Source organism: Leopardus geoffroyi, chromosome A2 (assembly GCF_018350155.1).
Source record: "Leopardus geoffroyi isolate Oge1 chromosome A2, O.geoffroyi_Oge1_pat1.0, whole genome shotgun sequence".
NCBI classification, from domain to species: Eukaryota; Metazoa; Chordata; class Mammalia; order Carnivora; family Felidae; genus Leopardus; species Leopardus geoffroyi.
The window spans coordinates 61,441,324-61,467,642 of record NC_059331.1 but is presented as its reverse complement, the minus strand read 5'-3'; the positions used below and the strand labels follow the sequence as shown (position 1 = coordinate 61,467,642).

At 38.0% G+C, this 26,319-nt stretch overlaps 1 protein-coding gene across 3 annotated transcripts in view; it reads left to right on the top strand.

The window, feature by feature from the left end:
- The window catches only part of LOC123606133 (up-regulator of cell proliferation), a 58,650-nt gene that overhangs the window by 2,922 nt on the left and 29,409 nt on the right, over window positions 1-26,319 (top strand). Inside the window, exon 2 of one of the 3 annotated variants that reach the window (XM_045494098.1) lies at window positions 3,121-3,347. The exons of the other annotated variants lie outside the window; for them this stretch is intronic. The gene's annotated coding sequence lies outside the window, so the exon portion shown is untranslated. The remainder of the gene's footprint in view (window positions 1-3,120; window positions 3,348-26,319) is intronic. 3 annotated transcript variants of the gene reach the window in all.

The window sequence follows — 26,319 nt, the reverse complement described above, 5'->3', positions numbered from 1 at the left end:
AGTATGGGAAAGTTATTTTGTAGAGTGTCCTTCAGTTTGGATTTTCTGATTGATGAGATTAAGACTTTGCATTTTTGGCGAAACTATTACGTAAGTGATATGTCCTTCTCAATGCATCATATCAGAGGGTACATGACATTGATACGTTTTATTACTAATTAAGTCTGATCACTTTGTTATGTACATATTTGTCAGATTTCTCTTTTAACTGTAAAGTTAAATTTCTTTTTAAATTAACAAGTAGCTTGTTGAGATACGTAAAAGTTTATGTAGCACACTTTCATTCACTATCTTTAGGTTACGTTATTGTCTACAGCAATTATTACTGTGGTGTTTACCTATTTCTAGTTCTCTTCCTACATTTATTAATTAGAATTCTACTGTAAGGAGGAGCTGTCTTTTCTCCCCCATTTTTATTATTTATTTAACACTTTTTTTTTAAAGTAATTTCTACGTCCAACGTAGGGCTTGAACTCACGACCCTGAGATCTAGAGTCATGTGTTCCACTGACTGAGACAGCCAGGTACCCCTTTTCTCCCCAATTTTTATTTATTTATTCAGTTACTTTATTGATAGGCACGGACTCATGGCTATTTATTGTATAGTTTTTAATTGATTAGTTTCATTATCTATTATGTTGCTAAGATCGTCCTTGATTTGGCCATTGAGAGCTTGTGGTAGGGAGCCTCTAAGATGTTCCCCAGCAAGTCCCACTTCCTGGTATTCAGGCCTTTACGTAATCTCCTCTCCTTGAGTGTGGGCTATATTTAGTGATGTTTCTAATTAATAGAAAAGGTGATAGGATGTCATTTCTGAGATTAAGGTAAGAAAAAGACTGGCTTCCATCTTGGGCAACCTCTCTTGCTTCCTTACTCTGTCACTCCCTTGCTCTGATGGAGGTCAGCTGCCATATTGTGAGCTGCTCTATGGACAGGCCCCTGTGCTGAGGAACTAAGGGAGGCCTTCCAGCCACACCTAGTGAAATACTAAGGTCCTCAGGCCAGTACCCCACCAGATCACCCCATAACCTTACTACTATCTAGCGTACTGGATGTTCTAGCTGTTTTTATAAGGCAAGGAAAAGAAATAATGACAAGGGAAGAAGTAAAAATGTTTTTATTCACAGATGACATGCTTGTGTACACAGAAAATCTGAGGGAGATGACAGAAAGCTTCTGGAACTATTAATATTTTAGCTGTTATAGATGCAAGATCATCAATTGTATTTCTATGTGCTAACAGTCAGAAATTGAGAAAACATTTTAATGCCACATACAGTACTATGAAAAATATGGAATGCTTCTGAATAAACTTGAGAAAATATTTGGAAGACCTTTACACTGAAAACTACCAAATGTTGCTCAGAGCAATTAAAGATCAAAGTAATGGCAAGATATAGTGTTCATGGGTTGGAAGAGTCAATGTTGTTAAGATATCAGTTCTTCCTGAATTCATATATTCAGTGCAATCCAAATCAAAATCCCAGCAGGCTTTTTTGTTTTGGTAGAAATTTACAAACGGATTCTGACATTTATGTGGATATGCTGAGGATTCAGAATGGGCAGTACTCAGGCTATATGATTACAAGATATAAAGCTATGTAATGAAAAGGTGTGTTGGCATAAAGATAGCTAAGTTGTCTTGAAACAAAGAATGGAAAATGAAATATGAAAATGAAAGAGAGTACATAAATAAACCCACATATTGATTTTCAAAAAGGTGCAGCTATAGACTGAATGTGTCCCCCTAAATGTCATATGTTAAATCCTAACCTTGTATTAGAAGGTGGGGCACTTTCCAAATGATTAGCTCATGAGAGCAGAGCCCTCATGAATGGCATTAATACCCTTGTAAAAAAGAGACCCTAGAGAGTTCCTTAGTCCCTTCTGTCATGTGAGGACACAGCAGACAGCCATGTATAAACTAGAGAGAGGACCCTATCAGATACTGAATCTGCTCGTGCCTTGATTTTGGAATTCTCAGCTTCTAGAACTGTGAGAAATATATTTCTGTTGTTTATAAAAAGCCCCCCAGTCTATGTTTTTCTGTTACAGCGACCCCAATGGACTAAGACAGGTGCCAAAGCAATTCAGTGGAGAATGGCTTTGGAACAATTAGACAGCCATATAAAAAAATAACTGCAACTTTACCTCATGTTATATGCTACAAGTAAATAAAAATGAGTCATAGACCTAATTGTTAAATTAAGTTAGAACTATAAAACTTCTAGAAAAAAACATGAAAAAATCTTTGTGACCTGGGGTTCAACAAAGATATTTTAACTATAACATAAGCATGAGTTATAAAAGAAAAAAAATCCATAAATTGGGCTTTATCAAAACATAAGCAAACTCTGAAATGTGGAGAGAAGATGGCAGACTTGGGAAGGGATCTTGAGATCTGAAAATGACATGACAGTGAGTTCTCTTTTTGCTTAATATATCCTGGATTGGGTGCTGGAGAAGCCAGCAACCAGGGAATACCAATGGGAGTGGTGAGGGGGGGAATCCCCAAAAGTAGCCTCCTCTCTTTCACCAAAGGACCAGGAAAGGGGCAACTTAGCAAGACAGAAAACGTATAGGCAATAACTGCTTTACTAAAGTCAAACACCATGGAACAAAATGGCGCCCCATCCCTATCAGCCTAGAGTTTGATGATAGCCATGTTGTAAAGGGGCAGTCCTCCTCCCTTGCTGGGGTGATGTCAGAGAAGGCCCAGAGGAACTGGGATTATCATGCCCACCCAATGATGAGACCTTTTCTCTCTCACAGTGTCTGTGAAGGCAACATGGAGAACAGTTACAAGGCATTCCTCACCCTCTGTATTAGTGTTCTCTAGAGAAACGGGGGCGGGTGGTGAGGAAAGGGAGATAGATTTATTATAAGATATTAGCTCATGGTATTATGGAAATCCCATGATTGGCTCTGTACAAACCGGGCACTCAGGGAAGCTGTTGGTGCAGTTTGAAGGTCTGAGACCTGGAGAACTGATGGTGTGGATTCCATCTGTGTCCGAAGGCCTGAGAACCAGGAGTGCTAAGTACAGAAGATTGATTTCTTAGTTCAAACATTTAGGCAGAGAGCCAATTTAACTTTCCTCCACTTTTTTGTTCTGTTCAGGCCCTCAACAGATTGGATATAACCATCCACATTGGAGAGGACCATCTGCTTTATTCAGCCCACCAATTCAAAGACTAATCTCTTCTGGAAACACCCTGACAGACGAATTCAGAAATAATTTTTAACCAGCTACCTGGGCATTTTGTAGCCTAGTCAAGTTGACACATAAAATTAATCACCTTTGCAGCCAGGGTGGTGGACTTTCATCTTCACGTGGCTGTAATAAGGTGGGGTCTTCATTCTTGTGTTTGTGTGATGTCACAGGAGGCCTGAAAAAAAAAAAAAGATTTAAATAAGATCCAGAGTCTCATAACATGATACTCAAAATGTCCAGGGTACATTTGAGAATCATTCATCAGACCAAGACTGTCTCAATGAGTAAGGTAAGACAGTTATCAGATTCCAAACCAGAAATGACACAGAGATGAGAATTATCTGACAGATTAAAAAAATTTTTTTTAATGTTTATTTATTATTGAGAGAGACAGAGCATGAGCATGGGAGGGGCACAGAGAGGGGGAGACACAGAATCCACAGAACCCAAAGCAGACTCCAGGCTCTGAGCTGTCAGCACAGAGCCTGAGACGGGGCTCAAGCTCACAAACCATGAGATCATGACCTGAGCTGAAGTCGGACGCTTAACCAACTGAGCCACCCAGGTGCACCTCAGATTTTAAAGAAGGCATAATAAAAATGCTTTGATGAACAACTAGGAAAATGCTTGAAGCAAAAAACCAGAAAGTCTTAGCAAAGAAATACAAAATATAAAGAGGAAGCAAATGAAAATTTTAGAACTGAAAAATACAATAAAGGAAATAATAAACTCACTAGATGAACTCAACAGCAGAGTGGAGATGATAGAGGAAAGGATCAGTGAAATTAAAGATAAAACAATAGAAATTAATCCAACAGGGAGCAACAGTGAAAAAAAAGATTGGGAAAAAAGGTAAATAAAGCCTCAAGGACCTGTGGTAGTATAACAAATGATCTAACATTTCATTGCATCTGAGTCCCCAAGGAAGATGAGAAAGAATTTGGAGGTGAAAAAGTATTTGGATAAATAATGGCTGAAAAAACTCCCAAAGTTTGCAAAAGATGTAAACTTACAGATTCAAGAAACTGAGTTAAGCCCAATGGGATACACCCCAAGAAAGACCATGCCAAAATATGTCCAGTCAAAATTCTGAAAATTAAAGACAAAGTATCTTGAAAAAAAGAAATAGTATGTGAAAACCAATCCAAATTACAGCAGAATTCTTACCACAACCAGAGGCCAGAAGGAAATGGCATGGCATTGGCAAGTGCTAAAAACAAAGAACTGTAACTCGGAATTGTCTCCCTAGTGAAAATATCCTTGTGGAATAAAGTGGAAATCAAGACATTCTCTGATGAGAGAAAAGTAAGGATTTGTCACCAGGGGATCTATCTATAAAAAAAAAAAAAAAAAAAAAGGCTAAAGGAGTTTCTTGAGTTGGAAAGGAAATGATAAATGAAGGAATCTTGAAACATCAAGAAGGGATATAGAACAATAGAATGAGTAAATATGTAAGTTAATACAATGGAATTTTTCTTTTGTTGAGTTTTATAAAATATATTTGATAGTTGAAGCAAAAATGGTAATGTCTGATACGGATCTCAAAGCCTGCAGGGGGAATCTTTAGGACAACTGTATTATAAATGACAGAGGGTAAAGGAACTTAAAGGATTATAACGTTTTTACATTTCACTTGAACTGGTAAAATGTTGACACCAGAGTGCTGTGAAAAGTTATGTATGTGTAACATAAAACCTAGAGCAACTGCTAAGGGTCTGTTCAAAGAGGTAAGTTCAAAAGCAGTTTTGATGAAATGGAATTCTAACAAAAGGCACAAGTAAGCCGGAAAAAGAAAACAGACAAATGAACAGGAAAGAAACGAAACAAAATGAAAAAAAAAAAACCCCGCTGAAGTCCTAGCATATCAATAATTGCCTTAAATGTAAATGTCAGAATACACCAATTAAAAGAAAGGGGCAGAGTGGTTAAAAATATATACTCCCCATAAGAAAACTCAGTTCAAAAGTAATGATATAGGTAGGTTGAAAGTAAAAAGGTGGAAGAAGGTATGCAATACAGACTGTAATCAAAAGAAGGCAGTAGTATTAACATCAGGTAGACTCTAGAGCTAAGAAAATTACAGGGACAGAGAGGAGTTTTTCATATGATGAAAAGGGTCAGGCTATCAAGATGTGGCAATCCTAAATTTGTATGCATTAAACAACAGAGCTACAAAATATGTAAAGCAAAAATAGACCTGAGAGGAGAAATAGACAAATCATGATTATATTGGAGACCTCAACACCCCTCTTCCAACAATTGATTAAAATACCCAGAAAATCAGCCAGGATATGTAATAACTCAATCAACAGGGTTACCCCCCCAACCCCCCACCACAGCAACAGCAACAGAATAGGCGTTCTTTTCAAGTTCTCATGGACAGTTTACCAAGATAAGCCATTTACCACAATAGGGTCATAAAACAAGCTTCACCATATTAAAAACAATTGAAATCCTACTGTGTGTGTTCTCACCACAATGGAATCAAACTAGAAATCAGTAACAAAGGTAACAGGAAAATCTTGGAACAGTTGGAAACTAAACAATTTTGCTAAATCTATGGGTTAAAGGAGAAGTCTCAAAGGATAATAAAAACAACATATTGAACTAAATGAAAACGAAAGTAAAACATACCAAAATATGTGGGATGTAGCTAACGTAGTGCTAACAGGAAATTTTATAGCACCAAATTCGTAACATTAGAAAAGAGGGAAAGTCTCAAGAAAATAATTTAACCTTTCAATTTATCCTATAAAAAGAAGAGCAAGATAAACGTAGAGGTGCAGAAGGAAGGAAACAATAAGAGGAGAAACCAAATTGAAAAGAGAAAAACAGTGGAGAAAATAAAAGATGGTTCTTGGAAAAAATTGACAAACCTTTGATAAGACAAAAAAGGATGACACGAATTACCAATATCAGGAATGAAATGGGCTAGAACTATAGGCCTTACAGACATCAAAAGTATAATAAGGGTATAGAACTATACATATATAGATTTGACAACTTAAATGGACTAATTTCTCAAAAGTCATCTAATATAAAAGATAATTTGTATAGGTCTGTAAATCTTAAAGAAATTGAATTTTTAATTTAAAAACATCCAACAAAAGAATCAGAGATTTTCAGTAGGGAATTCCACCAAACATCTACAGAACAAATTCTACACATTATCTTCCAGAAAACAATAAAGGAGAGATTTTCTAACTTATTTTATGAGGCCAGTATTATGCCCAAACCATACAAAGACCATCCAAAAAAGGAAAACTACAAGTTAATATATCTCAGGAATACAGATGCAGAAATCCTCAGTGAAACATTAATAAGTGGAATTCAGTGTATAAAAAGAGTTATGGGATTTGGAAAGGATGACAGAGTAGAAAGCACCAGAAATCTGTCTTCCTACTTAGACAATTGTCCTGGCAGAATGTGCTTGACTTAATTATGTTGGAACTCTGTAGTTTATTCAAAGACTTTAACTTCCTGAAGAAGGCTTGAATGGGAGAGTGCAGTTAATTTTGGTCAGTTTCACCAATGGATACCCACCACCCATCTTCCACTCAGTGACAGTCATGCATTTGTTCCAGAAGCAGCTTACATCTAGGTGAGCCAGGGTGGGCAATATGGGCCCTGTCCTTCAAATTATCAGGATCTGTTTTGTGCTTGCTGCTGCTTATCATGGAAGTACAGACACAGGAGCGGGCAGCCATTGCTGCATGTTCCCTCCCATTGTTTCAAGCCCCTTGTCCTACAGCGGAAGTGACTTCCAGGAGATTTAAAGAGGTGGCACCTTTCCCCCCACCTTTATCTCTTTTCCTCATTTTGGGAGCCAGACATTTAAGGACGAGGTCCTTAAATGGCAAAAGTGACCACACATACAGGGGAATTTAGAAAGTCTTTGTGCATGCCTAGGGAAAAGTTCAGGCTCAGAAAGACCTGAGAAGACCTTAAGTTTACACCTCAGGCTGATCTCAGGCACACAGAGCCTACAACAATAAAACTAAAGCAAAAAACAACCCCCCAAACCCCAAAGAAAATCCTGGGGAGATAGAAAAGGAAGAATCTGATTTCCAGGCTTCATACATTATTAGATTCAAGCATGAAGTTTTCAGGGAAAAAACAGTCACAAGACACACAAGGAAAGAGGAAAGTATGGCCCATTCAAAGAAAAAAATTACAGTAGAAAATGTCCAGTGAGAAAGGCCAGCTGGCAAATCTAGAGAAAGACTTTGAAACAACTGTGTTAAAGATGCTCGAAAAACTAAAGGAGGACAATGGAGAGAATCGAGAAAATGATGTATGAGCAAAATGGAAATAGTAGCAAAACCACAAAGAAATTCTGGCGCTAAGGAGAAGAACTGCAGATTTGAGCAGGTAGAAGAAAGAATCAGTGAACCAGAAGGTAAGATAATTGAAATGATCAAGTCTGAGGAAAGGAAAGAATAAAGATTGAAGAAAAATGAACAAAGCCAAAGGGACTTGTGGGACACCTAGAGGTTTACCATGCATTGTAGAAGTCCCAGAAAAGAGAGAGGGTCAGAGAGATTATTTGGAGAAATAATGCCTGAAAACTTACCAAATTTGAAGAAAGACATATAAACATCCAAGAAAGAATATAAACATCCAAGAACTTAAACTTCAAATAAGATGAATTCAAGGAGACCCACACAGAGACACATAAATTGTTGGCAACTAAAACAGAATCTTGAAATCAGCAAGAGAAGCAAATCATCACATAACAAGGATCTTCAATAAGACTATCACCAGATTCCTCATTTGAAACTTTGTAGGCCAGAAGTCAGTGGGCTAGCATATTCAAAGTAGTGAAAGGGAAAAAAAGATGTCAGCCAAGAATACTGTATCTGCCAAACTGTCCTTCAGAAGCAGTGAAGAAATTAAACCCAAAGCTAGCAGAAAGAAAGTAATGGAGATCAGAGATGAACAACACACGGAATAGAAAAAAACAAATAAGAAGGATTCTAGGAAGATGGGGTCAGAAGCCTCAGGAATCTGTTTCCCTCCTTAGACAACAATTGTACTTGCAGAATCATCTGATATAACTATTTTGGAACTCGAGTCTGTTGAAGGCTTGCAACTTTTAGGGAAAGGCTTGGATGGTAAATTTTACTTTATTTCTGTTCTTAGCATGATAGTAACTACACATCCCAACCCCCAGCCACTTGACAGACAGCCGTGTTGCTGGATCAGCTTGCACACAGCTTGTGGGAGCCAAGCAGGCAAGAAGGACTCTGTCCTCCGAATATCAGGGATCTTTCCTCTGATCACTGCTGCTTCTGATCATAGAGGTTCAAAGAGGCAGGGAGCCATTGCTATTGCACCTCCCCCATCTGGCTCAAGTGTGTTACAATATATTTAAAGGGCCAGTGCCCTTTCCCCCCTTTTGTCCCTTAATTTTTGTTTTGTGTGTCGGGGGGAGATGGGGAGTCAGAACCAGATGTTAAAGGCTAAGGTATTCAAACACTCCTGCATATACAGGAAAAATTAGAAAGTAATTATGCATGTCCAAGGAAAAGAGATGAGAAGAGTTAAATCTATATCTCAGGCTGATTCTCAGCACAGAAATGGTATAACAATCAAAAAGACAAGTAACAACAGCAAACCCTGAGGGAAGGGGAAGAATCTAATTTTCAGAGTTATCACATTATTAGATTCAAATGTCTAGTGTTCAACAAAATATCACAAGTCAAAGAGACAGGAGAATATGTCTCATTCAAAGGAAAAAAATACAACAGAATCTGTCCCTGAAAAATACATTGGGAGATATATTAGGCAAAGACTTGGTGGTAAAGATACTAAAAGTCAAGGGGCGCCTGGGTGGTTCAGTTGGTTAAGTGTCTGACTTCAGCTCAGGTCATGATCTCGCACTCCATGAGTTCGAGCCTCATGTTGGGCTCTGTGCTGACAGCTCAGAGCCTGGAGCCTGCTTCAGATTCTGTGTTTCCATCTCTCTCTGCCCCTTCCCTACTCATACACTGTCTCTTTCAAAAATAAACATTAAAAAAATTTTTTAAAAACACTAAAAGTCAAGAAAACAATGTGAGAACAAAATGCAAGTATTCATTAAGAGATGGAAAATCCAGAAAGAAACTAAAATGAAATTCTTTAGCTGAACGGTACAATAACTAAAGTAAATCACAAGGAGTCAAAGGCAGATTTGAGCTGGCAGAACATAAATCAGTACTTTAAGGTAGGACAATGGAAATTATTGAGGCTCAGGAACAGAAAAAGTTGAAAAATAGCAAACACAGCCTGGATGTCTATGGGAAACCATCAAAAGCACCAACATAGGCATTGTGGGAGTCTCAAAGAAGAAGAGTGAGAAAGGGGCGGAGAGAATATTTGATGAAATGATGACTGAGAATTTCCCAAATTTGAAAAAGGACATGAATAGAAACATCCAAGAAGCTCAACAAACTTCAAGTAAGATGAGCTCAAAAAGACCCACTCCTTGGGTCCTCCCTCAACCTCCAGGAGCTCGTGGAGGGATGTGTAACCTCCCCCTCTTGTCCACCCTATTCCCAGGATGAGAGGAAGCCTCTCTCCTTCCCCATCAGACTGGATGTGCCTTTATCCTCCAATGCCCCGATCTCTCTGAACACCCTCATTCTCCACCTGGTGGTGCAGGGTGCTCCTTGACCCACCCAGATTCAACAGTTCAGGGGGCTCCCCTGCTATATCTCCTCCCATCCTGTACCCTATTTCTGGGGCCTCATCACTGTGGAAGACAGGGACAGTAAGGGTATAAATGGATGGGAGGCGTGGGGAAGGTTTTGGAGTAGAACCAGGGTGTGTGTGTATGAAGGGGGAGTGATAAAGTCCCCTAGGGGAGGGGGGGACTAGCCTTGTCTGGTGGATGAGAAGGCATACTTATTTTTTGCCTTCTGTATGGTATTTGAAAAGAGAACTAAAAAATCCAAATGGCAAAAACACCCCACATTATAATCAAACTTTCAAAAGCCAAAGAAAAAGGGCAAATCTTGAAAGCAGTGAGAGAAGACAATTGTCACATACAAGTGATCCTCAGAGATTTGCAGTTTTTTTTTTTTTTTATAAGAAACTTCGGAAGCTAGAAGACAGTGGGCAGATGCATTCTAAGTGCTCAAAGAAAAAGAATCTCTCAACCAAGAACCCTATATCCAGCAAAACTGCCCTTCAGAAGTGAGGAAGAAATCAAGACATTACTTGATAAAAGCTGAGGGAGTTTGTGACCACTAGACCTGCTCTGCAAGAAATGCTTAAGGGAACCCTGCAAAATGAAAGGACACTACATTAGCCTGAAGCTGTGAGGAGAAATAAAGATCTCGGTAAAAATAAACACATGGACAGTTATAAAAGCTAGGATTATTGTAATAGCTTGTAACTGTGCTTTTTCTTTTTTATGGAATTTATGATACTAGTGTGTTTAAATAAAAAATGCTGATGTAATTATTACTGTAACTTTGGTTTGTAACTCCAAATCTTATTTTGTACATAATTTAGGAGACTAATGCATTTAATATACTAACTTATGTTTTGGAGCATACAATGTATAAAGATGTGGTTTTGTGACATCAACAACCAAAAAGGTTAGGGACAGTGTGAAGGAGCAGCTTTTTTTGGTGTATTATTGAAGTTAAGGTGCTATAAATTCAAATTAGAGTTTGACAGCTTTAGGATATTAAGTGTGAGTCCCCATGGCAACCACAAAGAAACTAGCTATAGAATATACACAAAAGGAAAGTAAGAAGGAGCTTAAACATTTTGCTACAAAAAATCAACTAAATACAAAAGAAGACAGGGCTGTGGGAAATGAGGGACAAAAAAGCAATAGGGCATATAGAAAACAAATAGCACAATGATAGAAGTAAGTCCCTCCATATCAGTAATTATTTTTTTTAATATTTATTTTTGAGAGAGACAGAGCATGAGTGGGGGAAGAGCAGAGAGAGAGAGGGAGACACAAAATTCGAAGCAGGCTCCAGACTCTTAGCTGTCAGCACAGAGCCCTACACAGGGCACGAACCCACGAACCGTGAGATCATGACCTGAGCTGAAGTCAGACACTTAACCAACTGAGGCACCCAGGCATCCCAGTAGTTACTTTAAATGTAAATGGATTCTGGGGCATCTGGGTGTCTCAGTCATTTAAACATCTGACTCTTGATGTCTGTATGGTTTGTGAGATCGAGCCCTCTGTTGGGCTCTGCACTGACAAGGGGGAGCTTGCTTAGGAGTCTCTCCCTCTCTCTCTCTGCCCCTTCCCTTCTTGTGTGCTCTCTCTCTCTCTCTCTCTCTCTCTCTCTCTCTCTTAAATATAAACAAACCTTTAAAAATGTGAATGGAGAGGCACCTGGGTGGCTCAGTCGGTTAAGCATACGACTTTGGCTCAGGTCATGATCTCATGGTTCATGAGTTCAAACCCTGTGTTGGGCTCTGTGCTGACAGCTCAGAGCCTGGAGCCTGCTTTGGATTCTGTGTCTCCCTCTCTGTCTGTTCTTCCCCTGCTCACACTCTCTTTCTCTCTCAGAAATAGTTTTTAAAAATGTAAATGGATTAAACTCTCCAATTAAAAAACAGATTGCCAGAATGGACGAGAACACATGATTCAACCATATGTCTGTCTACATGAGACTCACTTGAGATTGAAAGATACAGACTTGAAAGTGAAATGATGGAGAAAGATATTCCAGGCAAATAAGTAACCGAAAGAGAGCACAAAACACTATACAAAATTCAGATGAAATAGACTTTAAGTCAAAAAAGCTTACAAGAGACAAAGATGTATGTTAACAAATGTTTTAACAGCAAGAAGGAATTGTAATTATAAACATTTATGCACCTAATCGCAGACCATAAAAATATATGAACCAAAAAGTGACAAAATTGAAGGAAGAAATAGTTTTGCAATAATAGTTGGAGACTTTAGTACCCCACTCAAAGTAATAGAACAACCAGACAGAACATAAGGAAATAAGGACTTAAGCAATACAATAAAATACTAGTTCTAGCAGACTCTATACATATAGGGTACTCTACCTACCCATAACAACATACCCATTCTTCTCAAATGTACATGGGAGATTTTCCAGGATGGTCCATATGGAGGGTCACAAATTAACTCAATAGATTTTAAAAGATAGTTATAATACAAAGTGTCTTCTCTGATCACAATGGGTACAGTTAGAAGTCAGTAAAAAACTAAAATACACAAAATTTTGGACACTAAACAACACAATTGTAAACAACCAACAGATCAAAGAAGAAATCATAAAGGAAATTTAAAAATACTTAGAGACAAATGAAAAGAAAGACACAACAGAACTCATGAGATGCATTGGAAGTGGTGCTAAGGGGGAAATTCATTGGTATAAATGTCTACATTAGAAACAAGAAAGTTCTAAAACAACAACCAAACTTTACAACTTGAGGAACTAGAAAAAGAATACACTGAAGCCACAGCTAGCAAAAGGAAAGAATAAAGATTATACCAGAGAACAATGAAATAGAGAGTAGAAAAAATGGTACAGAAAATCAAATGAGACCAAAAGGTGGTTCTTTGAAAAGATCAACAAAACTGACAAACCTTTAGCTAGATGATGTAGAGAAAAGTCTCCAATTACTAAAATCAGAAGTGAAAGTGGGGACATTACTATTAATTCTAGAGAACTAAAAAAAATGTTTATAAGGAAGTACCTTGAACAACTTATGCTGACACATTGGATAATCTAGATGAAATGGACAAATTCCTAGAAACAAAAACCTACCAAGACTAAGTCATGAAGAAATAGTCTGAATAGACCTATTATTAGTAAGGAGATGGAATCAGCAATTTAAAAAATCTCCCAACAAAGAAAAGCACTGGTCCTGAGAGCTTCACTGGTGAATTTTACCAAACATTTAAAGAAGAATGCTTTTCAAACATTTCCAAAATATTGAAGAGAACATTTTGTAGCTCATTCTATGAGGCTAGCATAACTCTGATGGCCAAAGCCAGACAAAGACTGCAAGCAAAGAAAACTACAGACGAATGTCCCTTATGAACATTGATGCAAAAATCGTCAACAAAATACTAGTAAACAATTCAGCAGCATTTTAAGAGGATTTTACATTATGACCAAGTGGGATTTATCCCTGGTATGCAAAGATGGTTCAAATTATGCAAATCAATCAATATCATGCACCACATCAATAAAATGAAGGGGAAAAACACATGATCATCTCACTTGGTGCAGAGAAATCATCTGTCAAATTCAACATCCTTTTATGATAAACACAACAAATTAGGAATAGAAGGAGACTACTTCCATGTAATAAAAGCCATAAATGAAAAACACAGCAGATGTAACACTCAATGGGGAAAGACTGAAAACTTTTCCTTTAAGGTCAGGAATACGGCAAGGATGTTTTCACTACTTCTCTACAACATCGTACTAGAAGTTCTAGCCAGAGCAATTAAGCAAGAAAAAGAAATAAAAGGCATCCAGGGGCGCCTGGGTGGCGCAGTCGGTTAAGCGTCCGACTTCAGCCAGGTCACGATCTCGCGGTCCGTGAGTTCGAGCCCCGCGTCGGGCTCTGGGCTGATGGCTCAGAGCCTGGAGCCTGTTTCCAATTCTGTGTCTCCCTCTCTCTCTGCCCCTCCCCCGTTCATGCTCTGTCTCTCTCTGTCCCAAAAATGAATAAACGTTGAAAAAAAAAAATAAAAAAAAAAAAAGGCATCCAAAGTGGCAGGAAAAAGTAAAATGATCTCTGTTGGCAGATGATAGCATCCTAACGATGCTACAAAACTGTTAACTAATAAATGAATTCAGCAAAGTAGCAGGATGATGTATTTTTACTGATTGTTATTTCTTTTCATTATTAGTGTTTGTTTTGTAGCTCATTCTATGAGGCTAGCATAACTCTGATGGCCAAAGCCAGACAAAGACTGCAAGCAAAGAAAACTACAGACGAATGTCCCTTATGAACATTGATGCAAAAATCGTCAACAAAATACTAGTAAACAATTCAGCAGCATTTTAAGAGGATTTTACATTATGACCAAGTGGGATTTATCCCTGGTATGCAAAGATGGTTCAAATTATGCAAATCAATCAATATCATGCACCACATCAATAAAATGAAGGGGAAAAACACATGATCATCTCACTTGGTGCAGAGAAATCATCTGTCAAATTCAACATCCTTTTATGATAAACACAACAAATTAGGAATAGAAGGAGACTACTTCCATGTAATAAAAGCCATAAATGAAAAACACAGCAGATGTAACACTCAATGGGGAAAGACTGAAAACTTTTCCTTTAAGGTCAGGAATACGGCAAGGATGTTTTCACTACTTCTCTACAACATCGTACTAGAAGTTCTAGCCAGAGCAATTAAGCAAGAAAAAGAAATAAAAGGCATCCAGGGGCGCCTGGGTGGCGCAGTCGGTTAAGCGTCCGACTTCAGCCAGGTCACGATCTCGCGGTCCGTGAGTTCGAGCCCCGCGTCGGGCTCTGGGCTGATGGCTCAGAGCCTGGAGCCTGTTTCCAATTCTGTGTCTCCCTCTCTCTCTGCCCCTCCCCCGTTCATGCTCTGTCTCTCTCTGTCCCAAAAATGAATAAACGTTGAAAAAAAAAAAAAAAAAAAAAGGCATCCAAAGTGGCAGGAAAAAGTAAAATGATCTCTGTTGGCAGATGATAGCATCCTAACGATGCTACAAAACTGTTAACTAATAAATGAATTCAGCAAAGTAGCAGGATGATGTATTTTTACTGATTGTTATTTCTTTTCATTATTAGTGTTTGTTTTATATATTTTGAGACAATGCTATTAGTCACATGCAAATTAGAAATTGTTATATTTTCCTGGTGAAGTTAACATTTCATCTTTATGATTTTTTTTATCACTACCTAAAAATAAGTATTCTGAATGAAAGAAGCCAGACCCAAAGGGATATAAATTATATGAGTCCATATATATGACATGCTGGAAAGGGCCAACTCAGAGGAATATATAAAGATCAGTGGTTGCCATGGGTTGGGGATTAGGAGAAGAGGCTGACTACAAACTGCAAAGGAAATTTTTGAGTGGACTGTGGTGAACGTACAACTCTATTCATTTTTCAGAACTCATAAAACTATATACCACAATGAACACATTTTAAGTTAAAATGGGAACCTTTATGTTATTATATTTTGCCAACAATTAAAAAAATTTTTTTGAGAGAGACAGAGACACAGCATGAGCGGGGGAGGGACATAGAGAGAGGGAGACACAGAATCCAAAGCAGGGTTCAGGCTCTGAGCTGTCAGCACAGAGCCCGATGTGGGGCTCTGACCCACGAGCTGTGAGATCATGACCTTAGCTGAATTTGGACGCTTAACTGACAGGGTCACCCAGGCGACCCTACCAACAATTTTAAAATTGCATATAGAGTTCATACTGGTACGTCAGAATCTCATCTAGCACCACAGGGTAGCATTCTTCCTTTGTGTATCTGTAACTTCTTTCCCTGATGTTGGGAAACATACTCTCATTATCTATATTTTCATATTTGTTATACTCATAATTTCAGAATTGCTAACCCATATCCTGTGGGTTACAGGATGTGTGAAACATTTACTAACCAGTCTGTTTATGTATCATTCTTTTTGTCATTAGCCTTATAGTATCCAGTGAAAAACACTTTTCCAAAGTTATGTAGGTTTTAGTTCCTTCATTCCCACCCTTTTCAAATGTGGTATGCTATATATTTATAATACAATTAGGTTATTTGTCACAATCTGCTTTCCACACTGGGTTTCCCCAATAGCATGGTACCATTTTTAAGTGTACAGTTCAGTGGGATTAAGTACATTCACACTGGTATGCAACCAACATCGTTATCTATTTCCAGAACTTTTTTTTCATCCTAAACTGAAACTCTGAACCCATTAAACAGTAACTCCCCATTCTTCCTCCCCACAGCCCTGGTAACCTCTGTTCTACTTTCTGTATTTGTATTCAAGTATCCTTATATAAGTGGACTCATACCATATTTGTACACTAATGCCAGACTTTTTTTGTTTGGCTTATTTCACTTAGCATAATGTCTTTAAGGAACATCCTTATTTTAGTATATTTCAGAATTACATTCCTTTTTTCAAGGGATTACATTCCTTTTTTTGATATTTTATCATATGTATATACCACTTTTATTTATCCATCAGTGGTCATTTGGGTTGTTTCCACCTTTTGGCTATTGTGAATAATGTTTTTATGAACACTGATGAACAGATATCTGTTGGAGTCCATCTTTTCAATTATTTTAGTTATATACCCAGAAAAGAAATTGCTGGATCAAATGTTAATTGTATGTTTAACTTTGAAAAAAAAATTTTTAATGTTTATTTTTGAGAGAGAGACAGAATGTGAGCAGGGGAGGGGCAGAGAGAGAGGGAGACACAGAATCCAAAGCAGGCTCTAGACTCTGAGCTGTCAGCACAGAGCCTGATGCAGTATTCAAACCCACAACCTGTGAGATCATGACCTGAACCGAAGTCGGACGCCTAACTGACTGAACCACCCAGGTGCCCCTTTATGTTTAACATTTTGAGGACCACCATACTTTTTCCATAATGACCACCATCTTACAATGCCACCACCAATGCACAAAGGTCCCAGTTTCTCCACATTCTTGCCAACATTTCTTATTTTCTGCTGAATACACACACATACATACACACACACACATATACATACACACACACTCATATGTATTTGTAGGTAGATCAATAGAGATGTGTAGATATGACTTGGTATATATACACAGGTTTTCCTGATCTGTCAGCTGAGGGCCTAAAAACAATGACACACTGATAGTGATGAGCACACCTAGCTCCCAGATCTTGGTTTCTAAATACAATTCTTGAGTCCAAGGGGCCAGGGCCACTTGGAGAAGTGCTTGGTTCCAGGGCTGAGGCAAGGAAAATACAAGCTAATTCTGGAGTTTCTTTGGTGGCAGAAAGTAAGGAAGTGCTAGGTAAAAAGAGAAAAGGATGGGGGCACATAGAAAGACACAGAAGCCAACCTGAAAAAGTTCCCATTGGCCACAGCCAGAACAATTTGGAAAACATTTCTGTAGTATAGTTCTCCAAAATCTATAACCTTAGTCTACTTATGAGATAACATCAAACAAACCCAAAATGAAGGACATTCTTCAAAATACCTGACCTGTACTCTTCAAAAGTGTCAAGGTCATAAAAGACAAGGAAAGACAGGATCTGTCACAAATTAGAAGAGAATAAGGAAACATGACAGCTAAATTGGAGTGGAGCCCTGGATTGGATTTTGGGACCAAAAAAACCATTAATGGGATAGCTGATGAAATCTGGGTGAGGTCTGTAGTTTATTTGGTGACATTGCAATAATGTTAATTTCTTACTTTTGATAATTGAACTGTGGTTATATAAGATGTTAACATTTGGCTATAGTGGGTGAAGAGGATAGGGGAATGTTGTACAATCATTGTGACTTTTCCATACATCAAAAATGTCCCTTAAGTCAGATTTATGTTTGTATATCCCATGTGCTTAATTGATTGTGTGTGTGTTTCTGAATGATGCTAAAATCTCCCACCATGATGTTAGATTAGTCTATTTCCTTTGTTAAAAACAAGACAACAGGCCCAAAATGGAGTCACTTGTGCTAAACCCCACATCACCAGATTGAGACTTAGACTCGTCAATCAGGAACCACCTGGTCAGCACTAGTGAGGTCATCTGCCTGCTACACCCTTGCCATCCCCTAAAGGGCAGTGACCTTGCTAGAACCAGTCCACTTCCTTGTCCTTGCTCCTTCTGCCTGTCAAAGTCTTTCATTGTGTCCAGCTCTTCAGAGCTTCTTTCCATCTGCTGCATGGGATGCTGCCCAATTCACGAATCACTGAGTAAAACAGTAAGACCTTTAAAATGTACTCGTTGAATTTTTTAAAATACTCTTCGTCATTTTATCAATGCTTATGTTTTATGTATTTAAGGTTATATTATGAGGCACATGCAAATGTAAAATTGCTTTATCTGCCAGGTGAAATAACATTTAATCTTTATGAAGTTTTCCTCTTTATCCTTTGTAGTGATTTTTGCTTTGAAATCTCTTTTGTCTGGTATTAGTGTAGCTATAGAAACTTTCTTTTGGTTAGAATTTACCTAAATATCTTTTGTATCCTTTGACTTTCAACCTCTCAGTATACTTATGCTTGAGAAGTGTCTCCTTAATACCAGCATGACAAACTGTCTTTTAACTTGAACATTTAGCATATTTACATGATTGTAATTACTGATATGTTTCAATTTATAACTATCCTCTTGTACTTTTTCTTGAACTACCAGTTTCATGTTTCTTCTTATCCTCTTTTGTATATATTTGGTGTTTTTTTCTCCTCTCCCACTGTTAACCCCTCTCCCCAAATACTTTGGAAGCCAAGTTAGGGTGTAGTACTTTCATTGTTTACTCCAAGAATTCCAAATGCTCTTTCTCTTAAAAAGTAACACATTTAGTAAATAAAAGTTCAATTTGTAACACTTGCCTATTTCTGTGATGTAAATACTTTCATCTGGTTTCAGGCTACCTTCAGTGAATGTGCACTTGGAAAGAGAGGTGCAGAAGTGGCTTGTAAGAAGCTGCTTCCAGCTAGTTTCACACCACTTACACCCTCGATAAAGACTCTTAAAATACTTTAACTCTATTTTCCAACTCTGAAGCTATTGTGGACATGTATTGTAACTCTCTATTGGTTTTCTATTGCTCTGTAACAAATTATCACCAGCTTAGTGGCTTGGTATAGCACTAATTCATCATCTTCCAGTTCTGTAGCTTAGAGGTGCTGACAAGGCTGTGTTCCTTGCCAGAGGCCCCTGGTGAGAATTCTGTTTCCTTTCCTTTCCCAGTGCCTGTCGATCTTGTCTCGTGACTCCTTGCTCATTCTTCAGATCCAGCGACAGCCGACCGAGCAGTCCTTGCATCTCCTCATCGACCTTCCTGGACCCTGGTAATGGCACTGTCCCTTCCCCCAATCCAGATAGGTACTCCACATTAAAGTCAGTTGATGACCATCCTTAATTCCATCTGCACTCTTAACTTTCCTTTGCCATGTGACACGAAATATTCCTAGGGTATGGGGATTAGTATGTGGGCATCTTTGGGAGACCATTACTTTGCCTCCAACTCTTGCTTTAAACATTTTTAAATTTAACCCACAATACATTATTATTGTTTTTAAGGCCAATGTTTGCTTAAATTACTATTTTCTGTGCTCTTTATTACTTCTTGAAGCCCAGATCCATCTGCTAATTTCCTTTCACCTAAAGTACAGTCTCTTATGCATTTCATTCTTATAGAACCTGGTGTGGATTTCTTTTTATTTGTCCCACTTGAGATTTGTCTAGCCCTTTGAAGCTGTGAGGCAGTATCTTTCATCAGTTCTGGAAAATTCTTAGTAACTGTCTTTTCAGACATTGCTTCTCCATTTTCTCTGTTCTCCTGTCTGAGTCCATAATTATACATATGTTAGACCTTCTGACATTATCTTGTGTGTTTCTTAGCCCTTTTTCATCTTTTCCTTCACTTTGACCTGTTCTCCATTACTGATAACCTTTTCAGTACTATTTTCCATTTCACTAATTTCAGTGTGTCTAATTTGCTATTAAACCCATCTGTTACACTTGTAATTTCAATTCTATTGTATTTAAATTTTGATTGTTTTTCAAATCTCATCCTTTTTGGATATATTTCAAGGTTATCTTTTGTCTATTTCAAAGTTATTGTAAAGTCTGTGTCTAATAATTCCATTTATCTGAAATTCTTAAAGGTCTGTTTGACTTTGTTGTTTTTGTTTTCTCATTCATGGTGCCATGTTTCTGTTTGTGTTATTTTTGACTACCAAAATTTTATTTGGAATTTTTCTTTGGAATTTGATTTTTCTTGGAATCTTATTTCATAAATTCTCTGATGCCCCGAATAAATGTGGATTCTTTCAGAGGGGATTTGTGTTGGCATCTGCCAGGCTCTAGAAGCACTCCCAACCCAGGATCACTCTAAAGTTCCTTCTAATTTTCAGGTTACCCAGGTGGTAGGAGTTCAGGCTGCACAGCCATGAAAGGGCTACTCGTGGTTTTCATATCCTCAGAGGGAATCCTCTTCCAAACCAAATTGGAGACACTCTCCTCAGGGGTGGAGGCCAGTTATTTCTCTTTCACTGGGTATGACCCTTTGGAATCCTAGCCTTAGAGACAGAGGCTACTCTTTTACAGCCCCTACCTTGGATGGGTCCTGAGGGCTGGTTTCTGTTCCTCAAATGCTGGAAGCTGTGAAATCTCGAATGCAGGTTCCCTGGTGTGGTGAAGGTCCCCAGAAGGAAGCTGCTGTCATTCTCTAGGCTCATCTCTTTGCTTCTGGGACCTGACCAGAGAATGCCCAGCTTTCTTACCAACTCATTAGATAATTATGATATTAAAATAAATTTTCAGTGCTTTTAACTGTTTTAGGATTAGCTCTGATTAAGTATATAGTTTGCATTTTCTGATAATTAAAATCCACTCTTTCAGACCTTTTATTTCAACAATATACTTTTTAAATTTCTGAGATGTCTAAATAGATTCTCTTCAATTTTTTTTGTTTTGGCAAAATATATACAACATAAAATTTACCATTGTAATAATTCTAAGTGTACAGTTCTGTGGCATTCATTACATTCCCAATGTTGTACAACCACGGCATCAGTTTTTCTAAAACTATCATTCCACAGAGACTCTGTAGCTACTAAGCAGTAACTCCCCATTCTCCCACCTCTGGACCCTGGTAACTGCTAATCCACTTTCTGTATCTGTTAGCTTGCCTGCTCTGGGTTCCTCACGTAAGTGGAGTCCCACAATATCCTTTTGTGTCTGGCTTATTTCACATAGTGTGTTTTCAAGTTTCATTCGTGTTGTAGTATGAATCAAAATTCCACCATTTCTTGTGAATGAATAATACTCCATTTTATGTTTATACCATATTTTGTTTATCCATTTAGTTGTTGATGGGCATTTGGGTTGTTTCCACCTTCTCGCTATGGTGAATACCTGCTACTTTGAACCTTAGTGTACAAGTATCCGTTTGAGTTCCTGCTTTCACTTCTTTGGGACATGTACCCCAGAAGCATAATTGCTGGATCATATGGTATTTCTGTGTTTAGCATTTTTAGCAACTGCCAAACTGTTTTCTACAGTGATCAAACCATCTTACATTCCCACCAACACTGTACTAGGGTCCCAGTTTCTCCACATCCTCATTGACACTTGATATTTTCTTTTGTTTGGTGGTAGTCATTTTAGTATGTGGGAAGTGGTATCTCACATACTTTAATGCATTTCTTTAATGACTAATGATGTTGAGCATATTTTCATGTGCTCATTTGCTGTGAGACATCTTCCTTGGAGAAATGTCTATTCAAGCCCTTTGCCCATTTTCTAATTGGGTTGTTTGGGTTTTTGTTTTTGTTTTTTTTTTTTTTTTTGTGGTTGAGTTGTAGGGTTTCTTATGTATTTTGGATATGAGTCCATTATCAGATATATGATTTGCAAATATCTTCTCCCATTCTGTGGGTTGTCTTCACTCTTTTGATAATGTCCTTTGATACACAAAACTTTGAAGAAGTCTAATTGATCAAGTTTTTTCTTTTGTTGCCTATGCTTTTGGTGTCATATCCAAAAGAATCAGTGTCATGAAGCTTTTCCCCTATGTTTTTTCCAAGAGTTTTATTGTTTTAACTTGCATGTTTGGGTCTTTGACCAATTTTGAGTAATTTTTGTATATGATGTAAGCTATGGGTCCAACTTCATTCTTGTTGAAAAACTGTCCTTTCCACATTGAATGGTCTTAGCACTTGAGTCAAAAATATGTTGGACCATGTATGTGAGAATTTATTTCTGGGCTCATTTTTCTATTCCATTGGCCTATATGTCTGTGTTTATGTACTACACTATTTTGATTACTAAGTTTTATAGCTAGTTTTGAAATTCGGATGTATGAGTCCTCCAACTTTGTTCTTCATTTTTAAGAGTGTTTTTGTTATTCAGTGTTCTTGAGATTCCGTATAAATTTTAGGATGACTTCTTCTATTCTGTAAACAAATGTTTTGAGATTTTGATTGGAACTCCATTGAATCTGTAAATTGCTTTGGGTAACATTGACATCTTAACAGTATTAAGATTTCCAATCTGTGAACATGGGATATCTTTCCACTTATTTATATCTGCATTCGTATTTTCAACATTGTTTTTGTAGTTTCCAGTGTCACATTTTTTGTCATTTTGAGTAAATGTATTTCTTTTTTTTTTAAATTTTTTTCAATGTTTATTTATTTATTTTGAGAGAGTGACAGAGAGCTTGAGTAGAGTAGGGACAGAGAGAGAGACACAGAACGCAAAGGAGGCTCCAGGCTCTGAGCTGTCAGCACAGAGCCCGACGCGGGACTCAAACCCACCAACGGTGGGATCATGACCTGAGCCGAAGTCAGACACTGAACCGACTGAGCCACCCAGGTGCCCCTGAGTAAATGTATTTCTAAAGATTTTTTCTTTTTGATGCTAATGTAAATAGAATTGATTCCTTAATTTCTTTTTCGTATTGCTCATTGTTAGTGAGTGGAAGTGCAATGGACTTTTCTCAATCTCTTTGAGTATGACTGAAATTCAAAAAGCTGTACATACAAAATGTATACACTTTGATAAGCTTGGAGATCATAATGTCCCTGTGAAAACATCACAATGAAGGCCATAAACCTATCCATCACCTCCAAAAGCTTTCCTCTCATTCCCTATATGTATTGTTATTATTTATGTTTATTTATTTGTTTATTTTATATATATATATATATGCTTGTGTGTATGTGGTTAATGGCACTTAACATAAGATCTACCTTCTTAGCGTATTTTTAAGTATGCCATTGAGTGTTGTTAATATAGACCCTATATTGTACATTAGATCTCCAAAAGTTACTCATTTTGCGTAACTTAGACTAACCAACACCTCTCCGTTTTTCCCTCCTCCCAGCCCTGGTAACCACTATTCTATGTTGTGGTTTTAAATTTACTATTTTAGATTCCTCTTAAAAGTGGGATCATGCAGTATTTGTCCTTTGGTCTATTTCACTTAGCGTAATGTTCTTCAGGTACATCCATGTCATTGCAAATGTCAGGATTTTCTATGTTTTAAAGGCTCACTGATATTCTATTGTATTTATACACCACATTTTTCTTTATCCATTGATTTCTTGATAGACAATTAGGTTGTTTCCATATCTTGATTATTATGAATAATGCTGCAGTGAATATTGGAGTATAGATATCTCTTTGAGATCTTCAGTACTTCTGGATATATACTCAGATGTGTGATTTTGGATCATATGGTATTGTTTTCTTTTAATTTTTCTTTTATTTTTTATTTTTATTTGAGAGAGAGAGCCTGTGATTGGGGGAGAGGGGTGGGGAAGGGGGGAGAGAGAGAGAGAGAGAGAGAGAGAGAATCCTAAGCCAACTCCATGCTCAGTGCAGAGCCCAACACGGGGCTTGATCCCACAACTCTGGAGTCATCACCTGAGCCAAAATCAAGAGTTGGATGCCCAACCACTAAGCCACCTGGGTGCCCCAGATCATATGGTATTTCTATGTTTAGGTTTTTGAGGAACCTCTATACTGTTTTCCACAGTGGCTGCACCAGTTTGCATTCCCACCAACAGTGTACAAGGTACCCTGTTTCTCAACATCCTTACCAACATGTATGTTTTGTTTTTTTGACAATGGCCATTCTAACAGGTGTGAGGTGATATCGTATTGTGGTTTTCATTTGCATTTCCCTGATGAGGTTATGTTGAACACCTTTTATATACCTGTTGGCCGTTTGTACGTCTTCTTTTGAGAAATGTCTGGAGGTCCTTTGCCCATTTTAAAATCAGTCTTCCTTAAGTTTATTCATTTATTTTTGAGGGTGGGGGGACAAAGGATCTGAAGCAGGCTCTGTGCTGACAGCAGAGAGCCCAATGCGGGGCTTGAACCCATGAACCCTGAGATCATGACCTGAGCCAAAGTCAGAAGATTAACCGACTGAGCCACCCAGGCACTCCTAAATCAGTTTTTAAAAAATTATTATTGAGTTGTAGGAGTTCTTCTATATTTTGAATATTAACCTCATATGGGATTTGTGGTTTGCAAATAATTTCTTCCATTCCCTAGGTTGCCTTTTCGTTTTGCTGATTGTTTCCTTTGCTGTGCTTGTCTATTTTTTGCTATTGTTGCCTGTGCTTTTGGTGTTTTATCCAAGAATTCATTGCAGAGTGCAGTATTTAGCTTTTTCCCTAGGTTTTCTTCCAAGAGTTTTATAGTTTCAGGTTTTAGGGCTGTCTCTTACCCATAGTGCCCTGCCATTTCAGTCGGAAGGACTCCCTTTACCGTTTGTTCTAAGGTAGTTTGTGAATAAGGCCTGTTGAAGGCAATGAGTCTGTGGGGACTGGGAAACTGGATACTACCTGTTGAAGGCCAAGGCCACTGCTACTGTGGGGAAGGGGTGGGACAATGCAATTAAAAATGCCACTGAACTTTCCTGCAATTTTAAATATGACCTTTTCTTGCTTGAGTGTTTGCTTGGTTGCTGTAAATCTTGGGTGTTCAGAGCCTCTACACAATTAGTTCAGAGAGTTTCAGGTGGTTTTCTTCACGTTTCTGTGGGGATATGAGAACCGGGAACTTCCTAGTGAGCCATTTTGCCAAAATACTGTTTTTTTAACCTATCACACTGGCAATAAAAGAAATTGTGAAATTTACAGAGTGAGTTTTGGGAAACTGGCACTATTACCGGTGTTGGTGACTATGCTGGGAGAGTAATCTGTAGGTTCGTGTATAGGTACGTTTAAATATGTAAGTGTATGTATATGTGTTGTCCATATGTATATATGTATGTGTATATATGTAAGTGCATATATACATGTTATCGGCACGTATATGTGTTTTCATGTGTGTATATATGTGTGAGTGTATATACGTGTGTATTAGTATATATGTATGTGTTTGTATGTATATATGTATATTATATATTTATCTGAAAAGACTTAAAATACTAATATCATCTGACCTAGAAATACAGCTCCTAGAAACTTGGCTTAAGGAAATAATCATGGATGATTACTGGATGAAGTAATCATGGTTGGGGAGTTTTGGCTATGAGGACATTTATTGTCCGTATTCCTTATAATAATGAATACTGCAGCAGTATTTATGTCCAACAATATGGGCTGGTTAGAACAGAATCATCCACCAGGCAGTGAAATGGCACACACACTAAAACTTATGTTAAGGAAGAATAATATATCGGAGACCTTGTATATAGTTATTACTTTAAAGTATTATTTATGTATTTATGTATTTATTTTTGAGGTGAGGGAGGGGCAGGGAGAGAGAGGGAGAGAGAGAATCTTAAGCAAGCTCTATACCCAGCACAGAGCCCAACGAGATGTGGGCTCTGTCTCACTACCATGAGATCATGGCCTGGGCCAAAATCCAGAGTTGGATGCTTAACTGACTGAGCCACCCTGGTGCCCCATATATTTAAAATTTAACTAAGTTTATTTAAAAAAATTATCTGACCTCCCTCATTCTAGTAGCAATCATTACTGCCTTGAACTAGGCCATTTAACAGTTGTCCGCTCCCAAACTCTTCCTAACCCTGGTCCTCTGAGATTTCTTCCGATTTGGGGTCTCGAAGCCCCTGTGGATTTACTTAACTCCCTTTACAGAGCATTAATTACCTTCTGAACTTAGGGCAGCAATTCCGTGAGCTTCCATTTTACCGAAGGGAACACGGATCCTCACAACGGTATATGGATTTTCAGGAAGGGGAAGAGACCATGCACCAGCCAATGTATTAGTCACTGTACAAATATTAACTCATTCAACCCTCAGAGAAAGGCACCTATTTCTACCTGATTTTTCAAATGAGTAAACTATGGCCCTGAGAAGATTCTATCTTGCCCATGTTTCCAGAGTTGGTAATTGGTGGCTCTCAGATTTCAACCCAGATATTCTGGCTCCAGAGGCAAGGTTTTCAGTCATTGCTTT